Source organism: Polyodon spathula, chromosome 3, assembly GCF_017654505.1.
Source record: "Polyodon spathula isolate WHYD16114869_AA chromosome 3, ASM1765450v1, whole genome shotgun sequence".
Lineage (NCBI taxonomy): Eukaryota > Metazoa > Chordata > Actinopteri > Acipenseriformes > Polyodontidae > Polyodon > Polyodon spathula.
The window spans coordinates 36927456-36936709 of NC_054536.1; the positions used below are offsets into that span (position 1 = coordinate 36927456).

Below are 9254 nucleotides of genomic sequence, written 5' to 3' on the forward strand. Positions count from 1 at the left end.
ACACAGATTTGAAAAATAAAATAAAATAAAATATGCCTCATAATGGTAAACGCATAGCAAAGTATACTCATGCATGGTGAAAGCATATGTAAGCACTGTAAAGCCCAGGGAGATATGGTAAAGCGCATTAAAATACATGACAAAACATGGTAAACTATGGTATATATGCAAAATATATGTACCCTGGTAAAAATTTATAAGAGCAATTGATTTATCTTAGTTGTAGATCTACATAGAAAATCATTGTGTGTGTTCATTGAAGAGGCTTTAAAGATGGCTCTCCAAATGTTTTGTTCGCTGTGTAAAACAATAATACGTTTGAGATTTCATAGAGATGTGTCGGCATTATCTCAACAACATTGCTCCCTCTATTTTGCTGTCTGACTGTCTGAAAAATGATTTTTACAATTTACTATTAAAAAGGTCTCTTTTTTTTTAATCAGAGTCATTTATTGTCAAATGCCAAAGATATTGTACAGTAGAGTAGTAAACAGTCGACCAGGTATTTCACTTCTCAAAGAAGTCAGTACATCTGTCTGGGGTGCGTCTCTTCCATCTTTATAAAGAACTCCTAACACAGCCTCCTGGCTTCTCTTTGAGACTCCAGCAGGGTGAGAACCACCCTTTCCCTCACTGGCCCCTTCACATTCCTGACAATGGAGCCGTTATCATTGTCCATGAATTCTATTCGCACCTGGGTACGCTGTCCCTGGGAACCGGCTCTCAGAGAACCTTGGTTACTCTGGCAAGCTTGGTGGGCTGCACACGGCTGGCATCCAATAATGAATTAACCAAATTAGTCAATTATCAAATGGTGAAATATCGAGGGAGCATTGTATGTTGTTTTTAATTTTTTTTGTCTTCGTATTATTCTTTTATTATTGTATTAAGCACATTACAGAGAAAGCAAGATATGTACTCAATTGACTGTTTTTTTTTTTTATAATGAAAATGAAAACAATCAACCAACTCAAGAAATACAGAACCTTACAAATGCTGCTCTACCATAAAGCTTGCACCAATCTATAGAATTATGTGAAATCCTCATACTGTAGATGCAGAAGAATTGTTGATGAAATGTTTGTGAAAGACTTTTACTAGTTTCTTTTTAGTATTTCTATATATTTGTAAATAAAATAAAATAAGTCCTTTATAGAACTATATGTATTAATATGCTAATTGATACTGTTCAAATTGATTCAATTTTTCCCAATTCACAATGCATCATAGGCCCAAGCTTATTCTGATTTAATAGTGACATAAAAGTTTATCATTTCACAGTTTTTTTATAGTATTTATTTTAATTGGTGGTTTTAAAGCATACCCATTCAATGTGCCCTTCAATAGTTTTATGTCAAAAGCAATATATCTGTAACATTTGCTTGAAGTTATAGCCATCCAACAAAACAAACAGACTGGTGACAGTGACATGACACTGTCACAATGCATAAAGGTAATGTTCACTGATAACTCTGTCATTTATGACTTTGGCCCAGGGGTTTGAAACATGTGATGTATTTTTATCACAACATTACAAATTGGCATTATATAGAAATTACATGGACAAAAACAGATATATCTCCAAGGATTTCTGTTAAGGCATAATAAATCACCTTGTAATTTTGAATTAATAAAATGTGATAAAGAAATACATAAATAAACAAATAAATAAATATATAAATAAAATCTTTAATTAAGAAAGTCTTGTGTTTGGCAAAAATGCAATACCCAAATAAGAAATAATATCAAGTATACACATATTGCAGTTTTACACTTTTCATCTCCAGTCTGGCACCTTAAACCGCTTACTGTACCTCATGCTGTAAGATTGTGCAGCAGTTCACAAATCAAGTAAAGGCAAGGTACAGCAATTTCACACATCGTTCATTACTTGATAATGCTACTGGATGTAACATTATCAAAGATGATCATTATATTCGTTTGGGTAAGTAAGCACAGTACCCACCAACCTAATACCACGTGGAATATTTAACAACTTAGAGTGGCGCTTATCAGAAAAACAGGGCACATATAATTAAAAGAATAACCATTATTTTTTTGTAAAAACTTGGTAGGCACTGTACCAATGGTATAATGATGAGATTGATTCAATGGTCAATTATATGCAGTGTTATTTCAGGATTTATGCTTTGTATACTTGTTTTTGCATAAATTAGAAATACAATAAAAAAAAGATATATAAATAAAGATGTATGGTTCACAACCTGACTAAATTCAACAATTTTGTGTTATTGTGTCCCTGTAGTCCATGTTATATAATAGACACTGAAATGTTATGTAAACTACATATTTTTAAGCACAACATTTTTTTAAAATGCATATTTGTTCCTTCTTTTATTTTATTAATAGTAGATATAAGAGAAATAATAAGCAGTCAAGTTTGTATTAAAAATGAAAGATACAGATAATGCACGTCCTCTGTTTACAGACGCACAGCAGTCTTGTAATGGGTGTTTATTACTGGTATATTGCTTTGCTGTGCTAGCTTCATTCCTTAATTATGACGACACGGTAGCACCATTATAGGTAAGAGCGTCTGGCAGAGCCTTGTTTAAACTCGATTTTGAGGGGAATGTTTTCTCGGCCATTTCAAAACGGATCGGGACGGCATTTAATATTTCATATGCTCCATGTCAGTGTGACTGAGAATTATTTTGTCCAATTTTTTTTTTTTTTTGAGCTAAAATAACATGTTTAAACACCACATCTGGCAGACGGATAGTACTCTTTGACTAGGGGTGCCTTTTTTTGTAACTGAAAAAATTGATAAAGTATTTAGCAAGTTATTTTCTTTTTTCTTTGCGCAGTTAGAAGTAACTACCTTACCAGTTAAGTAGTGTGTGCTGGAAAGCTTTGTCAGAACTTGAGTCGGGTAAAGGCGCAGTGGCAGCCTTACCTGACAATTTCACGTCTTTTTCGGAATTGACACCTCTTACCGTCAAGTAAAACATGTTTTTTTTTGTGTTTAATATATCTTACATCCCATTCATGCAGTATGGTAACTAGTTACTCCATGTACCACACATCATTTTATGAATTACCTTTTTTAATAAAGGTTTCTTATGTTTGTTGTATGAATACAAAAAACTACCAAAGGCACGAAATACATTCTGATAACTATATGAAAACCTGCTACCTACCATTAAAGACGTGGTACCTTTAAATCTAAATTACACCAGCCCTTGCCTGTTGCTAGGTTTCCTCCACTGTATACAGACAAATGATGTAGTTATGTTATTTCAACAGCTAAAAAAGATATAGTGTATTGTTTTGTATTTTGAAACACGTTTTGGAACTTGAAATAGTTTTTGTTTTACTTGTCGCAATGTTCAGTGGGAATCACTTTCTATCCATACTGATTTTGAAATGCAAATGTAACAGTATTGTCATGGCCCAGAAGTTTGCTCCCACCTGCAATCTTAGAGATTTTTTTTTCCTCCTGGCAAGCCCTCTTGATTAAATATTAAGAAATATATTGCCCAGTTGTCAATCTGTTTCTTGAAAACTTTACCAGGTATTCTTTAATCTTGTTATCAAAACTTAACGAAAAAACATTAATTTCTTGTACAAAGCGAATATTATAAAAATGTGATTCAACACTATGTAACACTATACATACTTGCATTAATGCCTCTAGTGTGTTGTCAGCCTCTCATGTGAATGGAAAATACTGTAGAAACACTCAGTTTTCAGTTATCGGTTTTCATTGCATGTTAGCATTTCATTTTGGTATAACATAATTAGATTTGCTAACATAAAAGTAAAATGTCTGTTCCAAAGCACTCCTTTTAGCAGTTTAAATCAATTAGATACTCAACTGTGAACAGGGTCTGTATAAAATGTTATTTTCAAAGAAGCATTTAAAGTGAATTAGAGAAAGCACAGTGCTGTCAGAACCATTAACCCAACAATTTTTGAACTCTGTTTGACTTCTGTAGTGTATTTGCTTGATTTTTCTGTTATCTGAATGCATTCACAGTGGCAGGGATAAAAAGACTGTGTTTTGTTGAGGAAAGGGGTTGGCATTTTTCTTTTTATTCACAACATTTTAACTTACTGCAATATGACCCCATGAGACAAAGGCTTTCTCCCTCACTAAAGTTTTTAACTGGGAAAATGATTTTTTTTTACATTTTAATGAGGTGTTTTGTTGTATAAATAGTGGTTTCGTTTTCATGAAACTTTCTTGTGTTTGATGCTCTACAACAATAAAGAACATTTAAAAACATTAAAAAACACTAATTAAAATAAGTAATCAATTAATAAATAAGATTAAAAATGGAGCTCAATATCAAACATTGCAAAAGCATAATTATTAAATACAAGAATAAAATTTGGAGCTTTTGCAGTTAGTTTTACGGTTAGAGACTAATTTTTGCAAGGCAGATTAGTGTGTATATAGCCCACATATTCACTATTGGATTTGTGCCCAGAAGCAATCTCGAACTGTACACAGCAACTCTGATTTTGAGGTATACTCTGTACCCAGTTCCCTTTTTACTTTCTGTCTGGTGCAAAATCTAGAGCTGTGCACAATGTCTTTTATGCATCTCACTTGAAGTGGAAGGCAGTCTGAATTCATTCCACTGTGGCTGCATATCATAAAAATTGTATATATTCAGGACTGTCATTGCAATAATTTGTTAATTAGAAAATATACTAGGTAACGCATTTATTGTGATGTCTATATCATTTTTTTGAAATGGAACATTTGCCAGCAATTTTTTTTTTTTTAAATATAATATAAACATAAAACCCAGGTCTGGCATGCATGGGATTTGAAACTATAAACTTCAGTTTGCAAGAGTGTTGTGTTATACTGTCAACAGTGCTACACGATTACTTGAGAAAACAAGCAGTACTTTGAAAGATTAAGTCAGCCAGCTGAAAATTCTCAGGACTCTTGTTTTTTACATTTTGGCTTTTTTTTTTTTTTTTTTACTTGGCATCAACTGATTATCATCATCATCATTCTAAGATTCTGATCTTGATCTCTGAAAATGTTTGGTTTATGGTTTACGGAAGTACGATTCCCCTCGACACTGGCTGATGAGAGTAACGCTATTTGTGGTTCCCACTGGACAAAAAGGAATGTTCATTTCTGATAATTAGCTATGCTGAAGGATAGCCTATATATTTGGTAAATAAAAACATAAACAAATAAATACATTAATAAATATTGAAATAAATGAATACATAAATCTATACGTGCCCAGATGAACAGCTGAAAGGCTATGCTGTGTAACCCTGGGGACCGAAGCCCACCCTGTATGGCATTCATGCACTTCAAAAAGGTGCGGGGGGCTAAGTAGAGGTCAAATGGCAGCATGGAAAACTTGAATATGCTCCCCTGAGTGAAACTAAATATTTTCTGTGTGCTGGATGGATAGGAACGTGAAAATATGTGTCCTTCGAGTCCACTGTTGTAAACCAATCGCTTGGCTGGATAAATTGGAGAATATGACGGTGTGCCTAGCCAGTGTGTATGGTGGCTAGCACCCAAGTTTCTGAGGTGCAAGCACGCCTGAGCCGCAAGCCTTCAGGGACCATGCTGAAGCTGTTGTAGAATCCCACGTCCGGCTGCCTCCCATCGTTGCAGGTAGACCCAGCTGTTAGCTGTCGCAGAAGCCAGAGGTTGTCACGCTGGGCAGTGGAGAGTGCGGCGATCAGCTGGTTCTGGACCATGTGCTGTCACACAATGGGGAAGTGCGTAGCATATATCGGAGTGGAGCACGTAAAAAGAAAAAGTGCAGTTTTTTTTTTTTTAACATAAAAGGCAGTAATAAAAAAAATACAGGCTCACACATACAGCAGGTTAGCTAAGGGGTTGCACTGTAAAAATGTATTATTATTGTTATTACCAAGCACGTCAAGTAAGCCGGCTGAAACATGCCAGCGGATTCAACTCAACAGCGGGGCTCAGCAGATCTGGGACCCAGCAGAGGAGAAGGCACTATGAGCACAGAAGCACCGAAGCACTGTGTGCATCAAGCACCATGTGCACCGAGTGCACCAAGCACTGTGCGCACTGAAGCACCAAAATACTAAGGGCTGAGCATGCACCAAGGTACCGAAACACCGGCGGGGCATCTAATGCAGCGGTGCCTACCCTAATAGTTTGAAGTCAGCCACCTGGTCAGTGCGCAGCATGTACCAGGGGAGACACACAGGCAAAGAGAAAAAAGGAGGAGGGAAAGTACACTTTTTATTTTATTGTTTTTGAAGGCCCTACGCACCGAGGTGGACAGGCCGAGGCAGTCAGCGAGGTCTACTTGACAGCAGGGCGGGTTAGAACACAGCCCCGGTGATGGAACACATGGCTGACTGGCTGTTATTTCTTTTTTTTTTACAGTGCAGCAAAAACTCAAGCACAGACACAGGCAACATGGGGTTGTGCTAGAGGATCAACACACAGATGTAATCACAACAACAGCACACAATTTATTTATTTCGCCCAAGCTGTGCAGAGTCACTCAACGGCGGGGGTGGCAAGACGAGCCCCGGCGGAGGAATGGTGTTCTCCCTGAAGGGGTAGATTGAAAGACAAAACACGACAGTCAAAATGGAGCCGCTGATTCCACGAGAGCGACAAGCCAGCTCTCAGCATGAATGCAAGGGAACTGCAGTCGAATCAGGGGAGCTCTTTTAAAAACACTCAGGTTAGCGACACAGATGCTTACCTTACCGTCGGCATGCTGGACCGAGGACGTCACTCCACGTTGGGGTCTATCGGCAACTCTGACATTAAATGCTCAGTGAATACCTACCTATGGCAGGCATATCCCAGAAGAATTGGTTGGTGGTCATCTTCGAATTGAAAAGTAACTGTTCGTTATCCTGAACGTCCTCCCAGCTCTCTTCCTCATTCTTCTTAATGAATCTTTACAAAGTAATCAGCTACAAACAGTTGGACTAATTGATTAATTACACTGTGATTACCTTACACACATTCACACGTGCTTTAAAAAAATATAAATATAAAATAATCAAAGTGCAATAAAAATGACACATCTTTAACCATTATAACTACTAAATAAATTGCAAAGAAAGCTTACCCCTGTTACACAAGCAGGCGAATACGGAATTTGCGAACTCTGCCAAGGAAGTATTTCATTCAAAGGAGGAAGCATAAGTGCTTTGCTAAAAAATCTTCAAAACAAACATCCTATCCAACTAGCCTACATTAAAATAAGTAATTTATTCATTCATTGATTTATTAGTTTCTTTTAAAGCATGGTTAATATAGATATTTGTAAATTATTTTTCTTCACACCAGTTTAGCTTATACTGTAGTGTGTTAATTTACATGATTAGTATGAGAAAGACATTACTAGCACACTTACTTAAGGTGCTCCACAAATATAGTGTGTGTGTGTGTGTGAGTAATGTTTTTCTCATACTGATTTAATTTTGTACTTTGCACCTACACATTTTGGAGTGTGTATGCTTTTTCTTAGTTAATTTATTAAAATGAAAGTTTACAGTTTTCAGTGTGTTTTCTGGGGTACACTGCTCACAATACATATTTGTTTGTTTATTTTTAAATAAAGGCTGTTTTTGATCTTTTTGGTAAGAAACTATAGCTGCACAATAACTGTAGATAAAGCATTCCGTATTGGAAGCTGCAATATTATTATTAATGGATCACAGAGTTATCACTGACATAAGCCCAACAGGATGTTGTTATGTTGTTTGCTTTCCGACTTTGGTCCTGAGAAGAATAGTTGCTGCAGTTATTATTATTATTATTATTATTATTATTATTATTATTATTATTATTATTATTATTATTATTGAGGTGTACTTGCTGCTCACTGTGTGTTACTGTTTTCTGTAAAATGTTGATATCCTGTCAGTTAAGAAAAGGCTTAGTGCAAAGCTTGTCTCAACGTTGACTTTATTACGTTGGCCGGAGACTCAAGCTTACAACTGCACTGTCATATTTTCTACATCTTCTTTGAATCCTCAAATTAATAATTGATACCTGGGTAGTAAAAAGGTACCCGTGTCAACCTCCAAAGCCTACCCAGGTTCGGACGTGGGTTCTGGCTAACCGGGTCACAATTGCACATAGTGTGAAACCATGTAACCTGGGTCCCAGCAACCCACCTCAGGACACACGCTTTGACCTGGGTTGAGCGAGACAAAATGCATGATGTCAAAAGAAATAACAAACAGCCATGCCTGCGTGAAGGTTTCATTTCCGTGTGGAACGTTTTTGTTTATTCAGTTTAACATTATTAACAATATTTTTGTTGCTTGAGACACACCATGAGCCATATTGCAGCATGGATGAATAAACTTTGCTCTAATCATTTGGGCTAATGGTTTAATCCAGAGAAGCTTGGATTGAAGCATCTGTAACAGGCTGCTTCTGGGACATTGATACATGCATTGTTTACTTGCGTCTGTCACCATGGCCAACCCTGCTTTATCAAAAGCAGTGTGAAATCGCGTACCCGTCCATCATGACACCGGGTCCTGACCCAGGTAGAGCATACCAGTGTGAAAGGGGCTTTATATATACACACACATATATATATATATATATATATATATATATATATATATATATATATATATATATATATATATATATACAGTATATAACCATGAAGACATTCTTGCACAGCAAAGCTTTTTCCAAGAAGAGGTGCCGACCATAAGGCACTTCATAGATTAATGTCTCTACAGAATTAAAACAACATGACAAACCAACCATGTATACCCTGCTCGATGACACACTTAAAAATGGTCTCTTGGTCGCACACTTAAAAATCTCTTCTTCTTTAAGACTTGATTGCTAATATTATACATCAGATTCATCTTACAGTTTGTTTAAAATACTTTGTATTATTATTGAAACAAAATAGCATGTCTTCATTAAGTATTGCAGTAATTGTCAATAAAAAAAAACAGCTTTATTATATATTATAATTAGGCTTCTGATTTTCGAGTTTTATTAATTGCATTTTTCGGTGCTTATTTTTAGTTTTTTTCAAGTTTTATGTAAATCAATGTTTTTCGGGGCTTTCGTTTTTGATATACCGTATGAAATTGGTGTTTTCGGGTTACTTTCCAAAAATGCTTGAGCGTTTTTTTTTTTTGTGTGTCAAAATATGTATAGTAACTCGACAGTACTTCTACCTTCTTTCCTTTGCTGTCTTCCACAATGAAATTTCTATGGTCATGGGCACATTCTTCAGGGGTTTTTGTGTGTAGGCATTTTTGCA

The 9254-nt window shown here is 35.9% G+C and overlaps 1 pseudogene; it reads right to left on the reverse strand.

The window, feature by feature from the left end:
• Positions 1-571: 571 nt before the first annotated feature.
• On the reverse strand, positions 572-5706 carry LOC121308963 (annotated as a pseudogene).
• Positions 5707-9254: the final 3548 nt, after the last annotated feature.